Source organism: Suricata suricatta, chromosome 10, assembly GCF_006229205.1.
Source record: "Suricata suricatta isolate VVHF042 chromosome 10, meerkat_22Aug2017_6uvM2_HiC, whole genome shotgun sequence".
Lineage (NCBI taxonomy): Eukaryota > Metazoa > Chordata > Mammalia > Carnivora > Herpestidae > Suricata > Suricata suricatta.
Window position 1 is genome coordinate 132,860,098 of NC_043709.1, and position 18,464 is coordinate 132,878,561.

The following is an 18,464-nucleotide window of genomic DNA, read 5'->3' on the forward strand; positions in this document are numbered from 1 at the left end:
ATGGGGCGGTGGACTTCAGAACCGCCCCCTTCTGAAGTCCAAGAGCAAGTTCTTTCTGAGTTGGGGCATGAGACACTGCTGCCACTTTTACGGGGGGACAGGAAGGGAGTCCTCTGTGGAGGATAAGCCAGCACACGGGTCTGCAGAAGCCCCTGGAAGAGGGCTTGGCTGTGCTGCTCTCTCCTGTCTCCTTTCTCCTCTTTGGTTTCCCATGGAATATGCTTACAAACACCCACACCGCGAATGTTCCGCTAGGGGAAGTTTTACACACTTGGGCACCCCGCTCAGGAAACACAACCCTGAGGGACCACGGTCGCCACCCCCAGGGGAACCCGCCATCGGTTCGCCTGTACTTATGGCTCGGATGAGCCGGAGCAGACAGCGCCCTGCTGTGTCCGGCTTCCTCTGCCTGCCGTTGTCTGTCTGTCCCTCCTCTCCTGAGGGCTCTGGAAACCTAGCCGTGTCATCAGACATCAGTGCCAGCTGGCAGCTTCAAATAGGACCGCGTGTCCAGAAGGCGAGTGGTTGAGAGAGACCTCAGTCCTGAGCCAGGGAGCGGTGCTGTCCCCACGACGGCTCCCTGGTGCTCACCTGCCTGCCGGAGCACTGGGGCGGCGGAGACGACGAGCCCGGCCCGGCCCGGGACATCCGCGTGCAGGGACCACGGCCCCTGGATCCCGGGCACCGTGGGGTCCTGGGGAGCCCGCTTCCTCTTCCTCCTCTTCCCCTTTTTCCTCTTTCCTCTCTTCCTCTCCCTCTTCTTTCTCTTCCTTTCCCTCCTCTTCTCCGCCCCTTCCTCCCCCTTCCTCTTCTCTAACCAGACTCTTGACCCAGTAATTTGGAAAGAGGCAGATGTGTTCTGAGAACGACACTCTCCCGGTGCCCACTACTCACCAGCCTGGGAAATCTCCCGTGCTTCCTCGGAAATTCCTAAAGCAACGGACCCATCACCAAAGCCTCGAACCACCTTTTAAATTTTTCCTCCCCCCACTAATTCAAAAGGAGATGCTTATCTTTCACCTTACTGGACACACAGAAAAATAAGGGACAGAAAACGAGGTCAGGTTGGGCAGAAAGCTCAGCGTCCCTTTGGAGGCGTGAGAGCAGACCAGGCGGACAGGTGACCGGTCGGCCGGTCCTGTCGTGGGCTGCTGCCCACATGCCCGTGCCCGCCTCCCCCCGGGGCCCAGCCGGGTCCCCCCTGCTGGGCGCACCGCGCACACGGACACCCCGAGGAACGCTGTAGGGCTGGAGCAGTCCCACAGATGGCTGGACCCGCACACCGCGGGCCTCGCCATGCGGGAGAACACCGTCCAACCCGTTGGCGCCTCGTACAACTATCCTGTCCCTACCTCCTCTCGTCACAAGAGCAGGAGCAGATCCACAGCTTTCTCAACACTCTTGGTAGTGAAGACGAAAATCTAGGACCCAGTTCAAGGCTCTGGACCCGTCTCTTATGCCCCCTTCCAGGCTCTCCTTACCTGTTTCATTTGCTGGGGGCCGCTGTAACAGAACGCCACACCGCGGCTCAAACAGCAGAAACCACAGACGTCCGAGATGACGGTGGGGGCAGGGCTGGACCCTCCCCAGGCTGTGAGAGGAGCTCTTCACGCCTCTCCCCTGCTTCTGGAGGCTTGTGCTGGTCTCTGGCGCTCGGTGGCTTGCAGACGCACCTCCCCCATGGCTGCCTTCATCATCACGTGGTGGTCTCCATGGTGTACAAGTGTCCAAATTCCCCCCTTTATAAGGAGCCCAGCGTGCTGGATGAGGGCTGCCAACTCCAGCAGGACCTCATCTTAACCGATCACATCGGCAAGGACACTATTGTTAAGTGGGGTCACATTCCGGGGTACGGGGCGCTGGGACGTCAACATATGTATGAAGTTTGGGGAGACACAGTTCAACCGCGACGCCTCCCCAGTATTCCAACGTGGGGGAAAAGGTACGAAATGGTTGCGGGTGAAGCCAGACAAAGCTCTTAGAGGGCGGTGCCGGAGGTGAGGGCAGCCCGGACGGCTGGGAGGAGGGGAGGCACAGGATCTTCAGTGAGGTTCTGGGGACCTGGCCATGTTCTGCCTCCTACCTGTGCTTTGTGCCCCCGCCCCTGCCCCCAGACTCACATGTTGAAACCCTGTGGAGGTGGAGCCTCCCGAATGGGATTCATGCCCTTATGAGGGTTCGCAGAAAGCCGGGCTCCTCTCTCTGCTGTCAATCACCGGAGAAGGCAGTGGCCTGAAACCGGGAAGGGACCCCTCCGCGCTGGCGCCCTGATCAGGATGCCCGCATCCGCCCGCTCTGGTCCAGGACTCCGCACCCACCTGCTGTGACAAGCAGATGAGCTGACGAGCAGACAAGACACAGAGCTTATGTGGTTGCTTCCTTCATGATCCTGCATCATGAACACCACCGGACGCTCGTGTTTTCGGCACCCTTGTCAGTGTGCGTTACACTTCACAGTGATTTAGCAGGTAAAAGAAGGAGAGGGCACGTAGCAGTTTGGCTTACCAGAGTGAGCGTGAGGTCGGGGGGAGTGAGCTGCAACCTCCGTCTGGTCCTGTGGGGGCTGGGCCTCTGCCGTTATGCCAGGTCCCATGTAGACGGTGGGTCTGCTGTGTGTATGTATGCACGTGTGTGTACCTGTGCACACGTGTGTGTGTACCTATGTGCACAAGCGTGTCTGCATGTGTGTACTCAGGTGTGTGTGTGTGTACCTGTGTGCACAAATGTGTCTGCACCTGGGTAAACAAGTGTGTGTGTACCTGTGTGCACAAGTATGCCTGCATGTGTGCACAGATGTGTGTGTACCTGTTTGCACATGTGTGTCTGCATCTGGATACACAGGTGTGAGTGTGTGTACCTGTGCACACAAGAGTGCCTGTATGTGTGCACAGGTGTGTATTTTGTACCTGTGTGCATAAGTGAGCCTGCGTCTGTGTGCACATCTGAGTGTGTGTTGACGTGTGCGTGTGGTGGTCCTGGGCTCCTGCGGCTGGGGGCTTCCTGAGGATGGGCCACCCTGCTCCCCAGCGGCCCCTCCAGCAGATGCCTGCCGACTCCTTCCTGATGGGGGAGGGGTCTGCTGCTCCTGCCTCTCCCCTTCCCGCTGGGCCCCCTGCTTGACAGCGGAGCCTGTCTGACTTTCCGGAGTCTCAGGGAGCTGGGACGGATGTCCTCTTCTTCCCTTGGCTGGAGCCTGCTCTTGTGCTGATCGCTTGTGAGTCAGCAGTGGGCGGAGGGCTGGGGCCACAAGGGGGACAGCCACCTGGTCCCTGCCCTCAAGGGACGCTGGTCCAGAGGGGACAGACTGGAAGGGCAGACGATGGAGGTGTGGGGTTAGCGTTGAGTCATGAACAGCAAGGCTCTGTGAACAGGAAGAGATGGGCAGCACTGGGTTTTACCTCTCTGAGCCTTAGTTTCCTCATCTGCAAAATGAGAAAAAGTTTTTTGGTCATTAAATGAGACAAAGCATGTAAAAGTCCAGTTAGATCACAAGCACTTACGAAATACTAGTTATTTTATATCACTTAAACATTATTCAACATATTATATCATTATTTGTATTATTTTGCATTCTTATTATTGGAAGAGGTATCTTAATGGAATGTGTCAGGACATGAAATGTGCACGGAGCAATGGGCACATGAGGAAGGAAAGCCCTGCTCGTCCTCATGAAGAGAAGCCTCAGGACAGACCTCACTGAGGAGGAGTGGTGCGTGACAGCAGGGCAGGAACTGGTCCACCAGCAAACAGACCGGCAGCCTTCCCTGCAAGGGGGGTCAAGGGAGCGGGGGCCTGGCTTACCGGGGGCCAGCAAGCTGCCGATGGTCAAATCCAGAAGTATAGACAGGAAGTAACATAGGGTAGGTGTGGACCAACCAGGGGAGTCTAGGGATTCAGGATTTCACTCTAGCAGTGATGGGAAATCACAGCAGGGGTGACAGAGACAAATGACATAGGTTCACATTTAAAAAAATCCGTCTGGTGGGGCAGTGGAGTGTGGCTTGGAAGAGGTAGAACTGGGAGCGGACGGAGAAGCTCCCCTACCACCCAGCACACGGAGGCTGACCCTCCTTCCCGACAGCAGGCAGGGCTGGGAACTGGTTCTGGAAACAGCACCAAAGTGGAAGGAGCTCATGCGTGTTAGTCATGTCCTCCAGCGAAACAGGAGGGCATGGGATGGGTTGTATATATCAGCAGAAAGAAATGTATCTTAAGGGATTGGCTTCCACCATTACGGAGTCCCCAAGTCCAAAGTCTGCAGGGTGGGTTAGCTGATTGGAGACCCGGGGAAAAGGTGATGTTGCATTTCTAGTCCCCAGACCTGCTGTTGCAGAATTCTGTCCTGTTCCAGGTTGCGGGGGGGCGGGGCGGGGGAGGAGTCTGTCTTCCGTTCTATTCAGGCCTTCAACTGATCAGATGAGATCCATGCATATTTGGGAGGGCAATCTGCTTTACAAAGGGTCCATTGATGTAAATGCTGGTCTCATCCAAGAACTTCCTCACAGAAGCGTCCAGAATAATGTTTGACCAAATATCTGGTCACCGTGGCCCATCCAATTTAACACATACAACCATCACAATGTGTTACCTCCAGACTAAACCACTTAATTGTTAGTGCTCCACTTCTCAACCCTCAGCCATGGTGAACCTCCAAGTTTTGATAGAGACATCAGCACGGTGATATGGAAGAATCTCAGTGCAACTGGGCTCCTCAGTGAGGCTCGCCTCCCTCAAGCCCACCCTGGACCTGTATCATGAGCAAGAAATAGATCCTGTTGCTTCAGTCAACGGGACTTTGGGATTGTTCGATACTGCAACCAACCTGGCCTGTCCTCACCAACGATGTGGGACTGAAATACGGCAGTGGCCTTGTGCATGGAGAGGAAGAACAGATCTGGAGTAAATTAAGGGCTCAAGTCTACCAAGGTCAAGGGAACAGGAGGCGTGTACAATGTCTGATGGGTGGGACTTGGGGAAACTCACGGAAGTTGCTGCCATTTTCAGAGCCTGGGAGCTGGGAGACAAGTGTTTGGGCAAAAAATGAGAACTCACATGGACCGTGTCAAGGCTGAGGCAGTTGTGGGCCGCTGGGGGACGACTGGGTGGCAGTCACAGGAGCATTTCCCACATCCGTTCCCTGGTGCCTTTCCTTTTCAATTCTAGGTGTCAACAGTATAAACAATCCTCTCGAGCAAGCTTAGGTCCTTGAAAAGTACTCTGTACAAAATAAAACCCCATAAAGGGAGAAGATCGCCTCAGGTCATCATGGGAAGGGGCTTCAAATCTCAGAGTTGAACTCCTCTTTATCTGGCCTCCTCAAAATCTCTTCCTCTAAGGTCCTATACCCTGAAGTTGTTTCTGTGTTAAAATTGTTTTAGTTCACCCCCTCAAATAGCTACCATAAAATGACTAGTAGAGAAACTTTACATATAATGTGCGGATAACGTTTTTAAATATAATAGGCAGAAGCCATGTTAAGAAGTAGTAGGATGTCCCTTCTACATCAAACTCACTTGAGCTTAAACCTGGGAGAAGGCACACGTACTATCCACCCATCTCTGTGTGGATTGGCGGGGGGCTCGGATGGCTGGAATATGTTGGGGGAAAGGCTCATAAACAAAGATGCTTGGACCTTTGGATCTTTGGGTACTCATCCATTGTGGCCTGTTGGGTTTAATTTTGCTCATTAACCTCACACAGACTGCACCCCAAACTCTCAGTCCTTTTGCACAGGTCTGTGGTGGTCCATTTGGGCTCCTATCACAAGTATTGTAGACCTACTAATGACAGACATTTATCTATACAGTTTGGGGGCTGGATGTCCAGATCAGGGCGCCGGCATGGCGGGACCCTCTTCTGAGGTGTAGCCTGCCACCTTCTCATTGTACCCTCTGGTGGCTGAGAGCAGAGACAGGAAGCCAGCTCTCTTGTGATACTCCTAAGGGCACTAGTCCCATTCCAGAAGCTTCTCCTAATGGCCTTATCTACTCCAATTATCTCCCAGAGGCCTCACCTTTAAATACCATTACCCTGGAGCAAGAGTTTCAACAGCGGAATTCTGGGTGGACATGAATGCAGTCCGTTACCCAAGTGTTTCCTTGGTCTAAGAATAGCGAGACAGGAGTGTGAGGGCCTTACACCAATCTGCCACCATGACAAGAGCACGTGAGTGTTCATGCTAACATCGGCCAGAGCCACCCTCTGGCTTTGGCACATCGAAGAATCAGGACACGGGCACCGTGATGTGCTCAAGGTCCGATCAGAGTCAAGCGTCTGACCTCTGTCTTTTGCACCGAGCTTCAGTGCCGTTTTTGGGAATTCAAGCTCATCCTCATTATGATCTGCTGCAGACTTGAGCCCCTGCATTCCAAGCCCTTGGGGAAGATGCCGTAGCTGGGGCTTCCGGGTCAGCTGAAGTTCAGGATCGTGTCATTTACGACAGCAGCTCTGGAGAAAGGTGTTCAGCAAGAATAGAATGTTTTCTCTGAGTCTAATTTTTTTGTTATGTTTGAAGATGATGTCCAAGTCCCAGTGCTCAGAGCACCTGGAAGGGGAATGGACTTCACCTGTCAACACTTGGATGTTTGACCTGTGCGGTGGACGAGGTTGTGATGCCTCAGGAGGACATTAAAGCAGAGTGTTGATGCATGAACCCCTTTCTTTCAGGGGCAGGGGTGGTTTGGGAACCTGTTTGTTTACGGTTGGATAGGCAGAGGGCAGAGAAATGAAGGTCAAGTCCAGTGAGATCCTTTGGGAGAAAACTGAGACTAGGTGGCCAAAGCGAAGGTCAAATCCACAAAGTGCCAGCAGCCTGGCTGAAGTTAGGAGACACGCCCAGATGTTTCATGCTGGGCAAAGATGCATAGGGGCCTGCAAGCAGACTAGGAACAGGGGAGGGGCTTCAGATGCTCCTGCGACAGCTCTGAGGACCCCAGGCCCAAACTCCTGGGTGGGTTGTGCAAGGTCTGGCCGGTGCTGGGACTCTGGGGTCCTGGGGCTGGCAGCGAGGACCTGGCTTAGGAGGAGCCGCGGCCGCGTGGGGCACGGCTCTGTTCTGCTAGACTTTCTGGAGAGGTCAGAGAGCCCTCCTGCGCCAGCTGGCTCGCCAGCATAGACGCAGCCTGGCACCCCAGCACAGGCGCAGCCTGGCGCCCCAGCACAGGCGCACCCTGGCGCCCCAGCATAGACGCGCCTGGCACCCCAGCACAGACGCAGCCTGGCACCCCAGCACAGGCGCAGCCTGGCACCCCAGCATAGGCGCAGCCTGGCACCCCAGCACAGGCGCACCCTGGCACCCCAGCACAGACGCACCCTGGCGCCCCAGCACAGACACACCCTGGCACCCCAGCATAGGCGCACCCTGGCACCCCAGCATAGGCGCACCCTGGCACCCCAGCAAAATCTCGTGAAGGTGCTGAATTATGGACTCTTATAGCTGAGGGAGGGAGAGGGGTGATGCTGTGCTGCCTGCTGCCTATGGGGGAGGAAACGGGCGTGCAAACAATATTTGTGGGGTTCATTGTGCTGAGACCGCACGTGCAGCAGAGAGAGGCATTCCTAGTGGCCCCGGGGCTCTTGGGAGAAAGGTCTTAGCCTCAGACCCCTCGCTCACCCCAAACTCCTCTCCTGGTGCCGGGAGTCTCCCCGGACTTTAGTGGGGCCTTTCTCTTTCTTTACAGCTTTTCTTTCCCTTTTTTTTTTCTGATTCTTTGGGATTTGGGAGTTTGTAATGTTCCTCTGTGGCTCACCCACCACCTTGCGTGTTTATCATTGGGTCTACCAGCGCCCAGGGAGTGTGCAAGCCAGACCAGCTTGTTTTTCTGCGTGCCATCAAGATAGAGTCTCCCTCCCTCTTCCATTTCCCCTGCCCTCTCATTGTCTTTCTCTCTCCCTCTCCCCTCTCCCCTCTTTCCCCAGGCTAAAGATGATAAGGTTAAAAAAAGTGGAAAGAGAAAACTAAAATTAGGCGCATGTGACCAAGAGTTCTGCTTCAGGCAATGGAAAACTAAACCATGCTTGCGTTCCTGTTTTTCCCAGGATCTGAAGAACAGTCCTGGCTATTTGGGTAGTTGGCTATTCCTGGGTACATGTCAGAAATAACTCATGTTTATTTATTATTGGGTATTTATAACAGGTTTCCAATAACCTCACAAAGAAGTATGGGTTCCGGCACGGGCTCCGGTGTGGTGGGGGGAGGGGTAGAGGGGGCTGCCATCCACTCTCCAACCACAACCGCCTCTCACCAATGCCTGCTGAGGCCACAGCCTGGGGCAGGGCAGGGGTGGGGGAAGAGGTGAGCGGGGGCTGACCGAGCTTTGTTTCTCCACTGAGGCTTCCCTGAAAGGACGTCAGAGGCTAAATTGGATTACTTCTAGCATTTGATGAAGTATGCACGCACTCATACACCCGCGCTCTGGGCTCAGGCAGAGATTAGAGGAGACATTTCTGGGAGGCACAAAAGGAGGGTGGATTCCTGAACAGTCATCCGCAGACCTGAGCCATCAGGAATGCTGACAGCTCCCGGGCTGACCTCATCCCCCTCCCCCGGCTCTGGGAGGGACCCTCTGGCCCCAGGTCTGAGAGCGAGTATTTTTAGCCAGAAAACCCATCCTGTGGCATTCCCATGGTGTACTCAGCGGGGCCAGAACTTCAGGGAGGCCCCTGTGGACCTGAGCGAGAGTCCGTCTCTACCTCCGCCTACGATATTAGAGGCTGGGCAGGTCGAGCCTCAGACTCCATTAGTCCAGTGTCTTCATTTGGTTAATGAACCTGGAGAGGCTGAATGTCTTGTTCAAGGTCAAACGGCCAGTTGCTAATCTGCCCTCCTGGCTTTTCCACTCCACCCCTCCTCTTGCTCCTTGTCTGTTACAGAAGTTCCCAATCAGTTCTTTGGAGCCCCTGCATTCTGGAAAATTCTTGAGGAGCCCCAAGAGCCTTTGCTTATGTGTCTCGTGTTCTATTGGTGTATCCCGTGTTCAAAACCAGAGCTGAGAAATTTTAAGAGTAGGATTAATTCATTGATTAAAAATACATGAATAAACTCATCGCACGCTAACTTAAAATATTTTACGACTAATCACTATGTTTTCCAAAACAAAAGAATTTGGCGAAAAGAGAGGCGTTAGTCTACGTTTTGCCAATGGTTTAATGTCTGGTTTAACAGAAGGCAGTGGGACGGCGGTATCTGCTCCTACACTCAGTCGGTTGCAATATCACAGGTCCCGCCGACTCCGGAAAACCCCGCTGTGAGGGAACGAGGGTGAAAAGAGCAACTTCATGTGTATGAACCCCCCCTCCAGGGGTCCCCGTACACACCCTGAGAACCACCAGCCGATAGCATATCTGTATTTGCCTCATCTAGAACACTCCTTTTTACTGTGGCGGATCCAGCCAGCCATTCAAAGAGCATTCATTGACGAACTACGCGGTCTCAAGCTGGGAATTAAAGACAGATACTTCATATGTGAGTCTCAGTCCAAAAATTCAGTTATAAAAGAAACAGCCGACTTTGTTTTTCTTAACAACGTATGATCTGGTTTCATTCCCACCGTCTGCCAGGCTGCCCGGAAGCATCCTCAGCCCTTCTTGGGCTTCCAAAGATGGTGGCATATTCTCGGGGTCTTGGATAGTGCAGAAGCGTGGGGGGCGGTCCTGTGGCCCTTAAGGCTCAGTCTACATGGGGGCAGTTGGGAAATGCACCGTCCGGTCCAGAGACCACGTCAATCCCCTGCTCCCACGTCAGGCTCGAGGCAAGGGGTTTCGCCCATTTCCACCTGCCTCTCTCCCCCAGAGGAGCCAAGAATGTGGGTGCAGCCCCCCACCCCCTCCCGCCTCAGGAACCACAAAGCCTCTCTCTCATTCCTTCCCTCTGCCCCTGGCTCCCTCCCTCCCAGGCCAGATGAATCTCTCTTTTTTTTTTTTTTAATTTTTTTAAATGTTTTATTTATTTTTGATACAGAGAGAGACAGAGTATGAGAGGGGGTGGGTCAGAGAGAGAAGGAGACACAGAACCGGAAGCAGGCTCCAGGCTCTGAGCTAGCTGTCAGCACAGAGCCTGATGCGGGGCTCGAACCCACGAACGTGAGATCTGACCTGAGCCGAAGCCGGAGGCTCAACCGACTGAGCCACCCAGGCGCCCCAGATGAATCTCTTGTTGGCGGAAATCCTCGCTGCACATTTCTTCCCAAGGGTCCCCCATCCTCCTGACAAAAGTCAGCACACCGTGCAGGCTATTTCTGATCTCCACCCTGCCTTGCGCCTCTCTCTGGGGATTAAATGAGTTAATAATAAATGTGCCCGGCACACACTGCGTACCCAATACATGTTGCTATTAATATTCTTTAAGAACTTGTTTCCAGCTTCAGTGAGACGTAACTGGTGTGTAACATTGTGCAAGTTTAAGGTGTACAAGGTCTGGATTTGATGCGCTTGTGTAACTATCAGTCTTGCCCCTTTTGCTCTTGGATATGGAGGCACAAAGCCTGAACCGGGAAAGGGGGAAAATCCAGGGAGAAACCGTCTGAGTTCACATGGGCACGGGTCCCGTGACAATGACACACGGTCCCCTCTTAGCTAGTGGCCTCTCGATGCAGAGTGGAGGGCTGAGAAGCGCCCCCAAGCCCCTTCTCCTCCGCAGCCACCTTTTCCCTCGGATCAGGCCACGTGCTTACTTGCGGAGCACTTTGCTCCTAGGTTGTCCCTGGTGCCCCCGGGGTCACTGTCAAGTGAGCACCAGCAGGGGCCTGGGGAGCTTCCGCACGGTCCCTGGGGCCCAGCTCAGCCTGCCGAGGCCCCTCAGAGATGCGCACGTCTGCAGACACAAGCCCTTCCGCTCGGGCACCTCGGCGCTCCTCCAGGCGAGCCGTCCGCTCCCGGGGGGCCTCCCAGGTCAGCTGGGAGCCTGGCACCTCCTAGGAAGCCCCCCACCGCGGTCTGAGGGGGGCTGCGGGCCCATCCAGGCCGTTTCCGGGGCCGGCAGACCACGGCAGGTCCATTTCGGAGGCACCAGCTGTTACTCCTGGAGTGTCCGGGGTGCGAGGGCCCAGCAGCGGGTCTCAGTGCGGACGGACAGCGTCCCCTGTGGGTGACAGTGTCGCCGGCGCGGCCTCTCCCAGCGGAACTGGAGTTCTTTTTAATTGTTTTTAATGTTTATTTAATTTTTAATAGAGAAAGAGACAGAGCATGAGGGGAGGGATGAACAGAGAGAGGGAGACACAGAATCGGAAGCAGGCTCCAGGCTCCGAGCTGTCAGCACAGAGCCCGATGTGGGGCTTGAACCCACGAACCCTGAGATCATGACTTGAGCCGAAGTTGGACGCTTAACTGACTGAGCCACCCCAGGCGCAGTTCCGTCTTCACTGAGACTCAGGCTAGTCGTCATCCAGTTGCTTATCTTGATGGGGCCCCTAAGGCGCGGTCACTACTAGTAGTACTCGTGTGTACGCGTGTGTACACGTGTGTGTGTGTGTGACAGGCGTGTCCACAGCCACACCGTGGAGAAAAATGGTGCAGTTTGGAGTCTTCCTGCTTCCTCCCAGGCTGTGTGTTGTGATTCCCTCCACGAGCCTTAGAGGGAAGTCTGGAAGAAACCCGATTGGTGGACAATGAAGCTGGTTGGCAAGTGGAAATGGCCCTTGGCACTTTTCCCCGGCTGTGACGTCCCCGGCTGGCTGAGCGTCCAGCCCGGTGGGAGCCGCCGTGGACGCCCCCTCAAAGCCAGGCTGTGGGGTCTGGCCGCAAGCGGGCCCTGAGGCTGGGTGCCACGCTCCCGTGAGGCTGGGCAGCCTTGCCCACATGTCCCTCAGAGCAGAACCTGGAGCTGAGCCTGACTCGTTGCAGGTCCCCCAAGGTCCGGGCAGAAAAACGGAATCAGGACTGAGCCCACAGCCCCCAGACGCCGGCTTCCTGCACAAGCTGGGTGACCCGTGGGGGCTCCAATCAAGACCACACTAGACCGCAGCCCAGGAAAATGCTCTTTCTGGCTCGGAGCAGACTCATTCGGGGTGAGTCAGAGGTGAGTCAAGTGACTTTCGAGGAGGAAGTGACTTAACGACTGTCTTTCCTCTCAGCGCATCCATCGGGCCCTTGCAGAAAACAAAAGAGGGCAATAGAGAAGGCCGTTTGCAAGCTCCTGGTTGCAAACTTCCTTCCCCCCAGGCCCCCACCCCAGGATTTGATGGGGCTCCCGGGGCTGGTGTGCCTCCGGGGGATACGGGGTGGTTTTTGGCCAAGTCAGGCCCAATCTGAGGGAGGGGTTCCCTGCTGACAAAGGCTATTCTTCTCCATGAACTTTTCAGGGTCCCTCTCGAATAGCAAATAGCGCAGCCTGGTTGCCCTGGGGGTCCCGCGAAGGCAGGAGCCCAGTAGAGATGAGCCAGTCACGTTTTGGGTTTCTCTCTGGTTTCTCTCTCCGGCCTGGAATCTCTCCTCCTCTGTTCTTAGTGAACGTACTATCCGGGGCTGCTTCACCACCATGGACTGTGGCCGTCTCATTGCACGCCCCCCGGGGGTGACACACACGGCTGTGACTGATGTGGCTCAGAGACCCGCGTCCAAGCAGGAAAAGCGGATCCCTTACGACAGACAGTCTGCGCCGACGGCCGGGCCAGCGCCTGGCTTCCGTGGGAGCGGGAAGTGGCTAGCAGGTGACGGCAGCGCCGCCGGGCCGGAGTCGGGCCGTCCAACTAGAACCCCTCCTGCTGGCGGCCGGGCCTCCCACATGTGCGCTGCAGACGCTCGGGTTCGCGGGACGCTGGAGCGAGGCGAGGAGGGGCGGCGGGCGTGAGGGCAGAGGTCATGCTTATTCGGTTCAAGCTGTAGCGACATTTGGTTTAAAAGCCCCAGCGACTGGCCTGGGATTGGCTTTCAGAGTTCTTTTCCGGTCCAGAGCCGGTGGGGTCAGCACTTACATCACCGGCCCCACTTTGGGGCGGGAGAGGGCCCTGCTTCCTCTCACGCTCGGGCAAGTTTGCCTCTTGGAGGAAGACGGCGGGGGTCCCCGAGATTTACCAGGAACGCACTAAAAATGTGCGTGATGCGTGCGCGCTCAGACCACAGGCACAGAACTAGGAAATGACGCAAGACTCAGAAACCACGGCTCGGGGCTCCCAGGCAGCCGTCGGACACGTCCAGGTCTGGACCCAGGTTCCTGTCTGTGGTGTCAAAGTGGCAGGGGGGGTGGGGGGGACAGGCACCAGAGCGTGCCTCGGTCCCTCTCCGGCTTCTAGCACTCGAGGCTGCAAACACAACCACGTATTCTGAGTCCGTGTTTGATCGGTGAGCCTGCTCTCCTGCCGTGGGGGTCTCTGTGAGGTCAGGGGGCACGTCTGGGTGCACACGGCTGATTGTCTATGTCTTCCTGCCCCTCTGGCCTCACCACTCTTTTTTTTTTTAATGTTTTATTTATTTTTAATACAGAGAGAGACAGAGCATGAGAGGGGGAGGGGCAGAGAGAGAAGGAGACACAGAACCGGAAGCAGGCTCCAGGCTCTGAGCTAGCTGTCAGCACAGAGCCTGACGCGGGGCTCGAACCCACGAACGTGAGATCTGACCTGAGCTGAAGCCGGAGGCCCAACCGACTGAGCCACCCAGGCGCCCCTCACCACTCTTGAATCAAATAGGTCAGGCGAGAGGAAGGGAGATGAGGGATGTGCCTCGCCTTTCACACCGTGTCACAGGCGTGCGCGGGGGACAGTGACGGCAAAATGGGAGGAGAGCGTGCCGAGGAGATGGGGAGGGGCACGGACTGGCCTCTCTCTGCACAGACGTCCAGCTTGACGGCAAACCCGCGAGGGGTGGTGTGACAAGGAACCACAACTGCTCCCAAAGGTGGCTCTTTCCAGGCGCACACCAAGGGGGTCATCGCTGTCACTGAGCCACTTCTGAACACACGCAACAATAGTGCCATCAGATAAATTGTAAATCTGCGTTCTAGGTAACAAATGAGAAAGAAGACTGGAAGCGGGGGGAGGGTTAGAATGCATACGGTTTGTATTTTCTTCTGCTTGTTCATTTGTATTTTCTTAATTTTCAACCACAAATACAGACAACTTATTTCAGGAATGAGAAAAAAATCTTAATCCCATTTATTTTTTTAAGAGTTTATTTTGAGAGAGGGGTGGGGAGGGCAGAGGGAGAGTGGCAGAGTGAGAATCCTAAGAAGGCTCCGTGACATCAGCGCTGAGTATGACGTGGGGCTTTTTCTCAGGAACCGTGAGATCATGACCTGAGCTGAAATCTCTGTTCCCTTAACCTACTGAGCCACCCAGGTGCCCCCTTAATCCCATTTAATTGGTAATTTAGGAACAATGACAGGACCAGGAAGGAGTTTCTCACAATGGTCTTCCCACTGGTCCTAGGGACAGACGGCGCTCAGCCTTCCTCCCTGTGGAGGGCGTTTGGGGGACTGTATGCGCCCCTCTTCCCAAAGCAAAGACACCTCTTGGATTTGGGCATCGATGTCGGCACCTGACACGGGACGGCGTGACTGTGTCCGAGCACCGCGCACACTTCCCTGACGCCCAGCCCCGGGGGTCCTCCCCCCTCGCATGGCGCTCCCGAGTGACCGCGGGCACCAGACTACCTTCTGCCCGTGCTGCGGACGCACGTCGGGCATGTCAGCCGGCCTCTCCACGCCCTCAAGCAAGCCACTGAGAGGGGCCAATTTGCCATTTCCCTCTTGAGTTCTCTCTTTTTTTAAATTTGTTTTCCAGATTTATGGAGATAAAATGGACATATCACATTGTATCAGTTTAAGGGGTAAAAAGTAAAGATTTATATACATTGCAAAGTACACACACAGATATATTGCCAAATGATCACCACAGTAAGGTTAGTTAGCGCATCCAGAAAACATGGAAGCATGCTTGTCTGGATCGTCCTGATTTTAGCACTCAAGTTAGTTCTGATGGCCTAGCTTGGTGCTTCATGCATATGAAGCATTAAGAAATGAGTGCAAAATGCAATCATTAAAATTTTTTTAAATTTAATGTTTATTTATTTTGAGAGAGAGAGAGAGAGAGAGAGGGATGGCATGAGCAGGGGAGGGTCAGAGAGAGAGGGAGACACAGAATCCGAAGCAGCTCCAGGCTCGGAGCTGTCAGCACAGAGCCTGATGCGGGGCTCGAACCCACGGACTGTGAGATCATGACCTGAGCTGAAGCCGGACACTTAACGGACTGAGCCCACAGGCACCCCAGATGCAGTCATTTTCGAGCGGCCCGGCGGCCATCCTGCCTCTGTTCTGAGAGTCTCTAAGACAAGGACCTGGGAGCTTCCCAGATGGAGTCTGGCGGTTTTGACAGAGAAAGAGGAGCAATCGGAGCATCAGGGGTGTGACCCTGTGAGCAGGCGAGACCCACAGGGACAGCCCCCGGAGCCTTGTTTGTCACAGGTCAGCTGTTTGCATTTGCCTCCCGGGTGGCGGAGGAGCAGCTGCTGCCGAGTGGCCCAGAGGGGCCCGCGCAGCAGACAGACGTTGATGGAAAGACCAGCACATGCGTCCAGGCTGCGGTTTCCCCAACCCTGGAGACCCGCCTGCACAACCAGGAGAATGGAGCCGGCGGGAGTCGGCCCTGGACGACGACACAGCCCAGGGGGGTAGGGCAGCATGAGCTCCCAGGGCTGGTGGCATCAACCATCAGCCTTTGGAGGCTGGGAGTCTGCACCAAAAGGCTCCCGCCCGAGTCTTGCCACATTCCAGAAGACGCTCAGGCCACACTGGGGCCACTCGGGGGCTGGAGCCTCCCCTGGCCGCCCGCCTGGCTCAGGCTCCCTCCGTCTCCCACAGCTGTCAGGTCAGGGGACGGCAGGTGAGAGCACGCGGCTCCCTGTTCCCAGGAGGCCTTTAGCAACGCCTGCTTCCCAGCTTAGCACGGTCAGTGCAGGGGGGCCAGCCCTCCGCCCCACGGGACCCGGAAAGGCCTCCTCCAGACCCAGCCCTGAAAGTCCCCCACGTCCGGGCCCGGGAAGCTGCAGGGGGGCCCCTCGGGGGGGCTTGCGTGAAATGCAGGCACAGGTGCCCGCAGAGCCTGGGGAGACCCCCCATGGCTGCGGGTCAGAGAGCACATTCCAGGCCCGCCCCCCGGACCTCACGCAGGCCCCGGAGGCTGGTGACTGTGCTGTCATCCCCTAAAGTTATTTCTACGGCGTGTACATCAAACATCTAGAGAAACAAACCCCAAAGGCAAGTGCGTTGGAACAGCACGATGGCGTCCCGCGGTCCGACACCCTGGGACACTTCAGGACCCCTGGCCAGAGCTGTCCGACACGGCAGGAGGGGAGAGCCTGCGCGCCAAGGACACTGAGGGGCTGGAGGCGCCGGGCAGTGGGAGCCCCAGGCGGACGGAGAGCAAGGGTGGACGGACGGCAGGCTGGCCACCCCCCTGCTTCCTCTGCTCTGCTGCCTCAGACCTTCACCTCTGTGTCCCTCCGTGTTTGGTGGGGGGGGGGGCAGTGAGCACGAGGCGTGAGGCGGGAGGCTGGGCACAAACTGCCCAGAAGAGAAGAGAGGCAGTCAGGCGGGGGCTGGGCCCCCAGGTCCGGAGAAGAATGTGTGAAATCACGAGGAGGGGGTGGGGGAGACGAGCCCTGCCCTCTGCCGTCAGATCAGACTTAAAGTGAGACTCGGGGGCTCCTCGCAGAAGGGCCAGGGCTGGCGGCCTCAGACGGCACCCAGGGGCCTTCCGGCAGGAGGTGCAGCGAGTGGTCCCCAAAGTCGAGCAGGGGGGCGGCCCTGGGTGGAAGGGGCCGGCTTTCTCCGTCCATGCCCAGGGTTTTCTCTTCCCATCCTTGGCCACCTCAGTCGAGACCGCAGCACTGGGACCCAGTCCCGTGCAGAGACAGAGAGACAGAGGGGAGCGAGGGGCCAATTTACCCCAAACGGGACGTCTGAACGCCCAGCATCTCCCTCACTCCTCACGGAGCCGCTTGAAAAGAGGCCTTTTAGTTAGGCTGCTTACGTCTCTGCCAGGACAGTTAGTTAGTGTCCCCGTGTTAGATGTTCCGTCTGGAAATGGAGGCATCATGATCTTCCCCTCCCTGCTCCCCTACCCCTGCAGGCAGCTGGCTGGGCCTCCTCCCTCGTCCGGCCCCCCTGCACTGTCCTCCCGCTGGCCTCCCGGCCACAGGCGGGCCTGGGGGAGCCGTCCCGACAGCCCAATACACTGGCTTCAAAGTAGCTTTGCTAAGCCCACTGGGGACACCAGGCTCCCCGGCTCCTGCACCCTATTTCCCTGCCCGCGGCGAGGCTGTCACTCAGTGGCCTGGAGCTCAGGGATATTTGGGGGCAGCTCCTGGCACATGCCAGCTTCTCTCTAGGGCACCCTGTGTGGGGTGGGCTGTCCCTGGAGTGGGGAAGGGGGACAGCTGGGTTTTGTGACCAGGATCCTGGCTGTGAGGCCTTGAATTTCGTGACAGAAGGGGTCTGCGGCGCTGTGACAGGGTGAGCCTGGCCCCGCATGGACAGAGGTGCTCACTCTCAAACACAAGCAGCTCCCTCTGGCCTTCCCTGTCCCCTTGGGGCGTCCTCACCCCCCAGCCCTGTGCCAGAGCGAGAAGTGCCAGGATGCGAGCGTGGGCGCCTTCCCCAGGCCACATGTCTGCACCTGGGTGTTCTCCTCCGTAAAATGGGTGCAGTCAAACGCCGCCCGGTCCACTTCGCAGCGTTGCTGTAGCCACAGAACCTGTCGTGTGACAGGACGGTAACGGGAGCCCCAGGATGCTGGCAGCCCCTACAAGATGCCCCCCAGCGCGGGGAGTGCAGGCCTGTCCAGCCAGCTCTGCCTCCCCGAGAGAGAGAGAGGTGGCCGGGGCCACGGGCCAGAGACAGACTTCCTCCAGAAACAATGGAGAGGAGATGCTGTTTTCTCCATCGGGGAAGCCGGAGGGGCGGGCAAGCTGCTGGGCTCCGAAAGGTCAGGCGGAGCAGCAAGGGTGGGCATCACAGTGACAGGGCCTGGGTGCAGCCCCTCCCCACCCCCCACGAGCTCTAGGAGCTGGTCTGTCCTGCTTCCTGGGCGCGGAGTGGAGGAAAATGACTGTCACCGCCGCTGGTGTTGCTGGCTATCCACGCCAGGAGAGCGTTTGTTGATCGCCTTCAGCACACGGCGAGACGTGTTTGCAGAGATGCCATCTGCGCTTTCCGGAAGAGTCTGGGCTACTCACGGGGCACGCAGACCAGCACGGCAGAGTGGAAGGCAGCGTGATGGCCATCGGGCGTCTCCTTCATGACGCTGCTCGGAGGAGCCAGTGAGTCCGGGCTGGCAAAGGCTGGACACGCTCACAGAGCCCGAGAAATAAACAACACGTAAGTGAAATAAAAACGTGGCCACACGGGGAGAGACGGGGTTTCCTGTTTTCCAGGTGCGGTCTGGCAGTCTCCCAGCAGGGGAGAGGCACACAGAGGGGGCGCGTGCCCGCAGGGGAGAGGCCCGCAGAGGGGGAGCGTGCCCGCAGGGGAGGGGCCC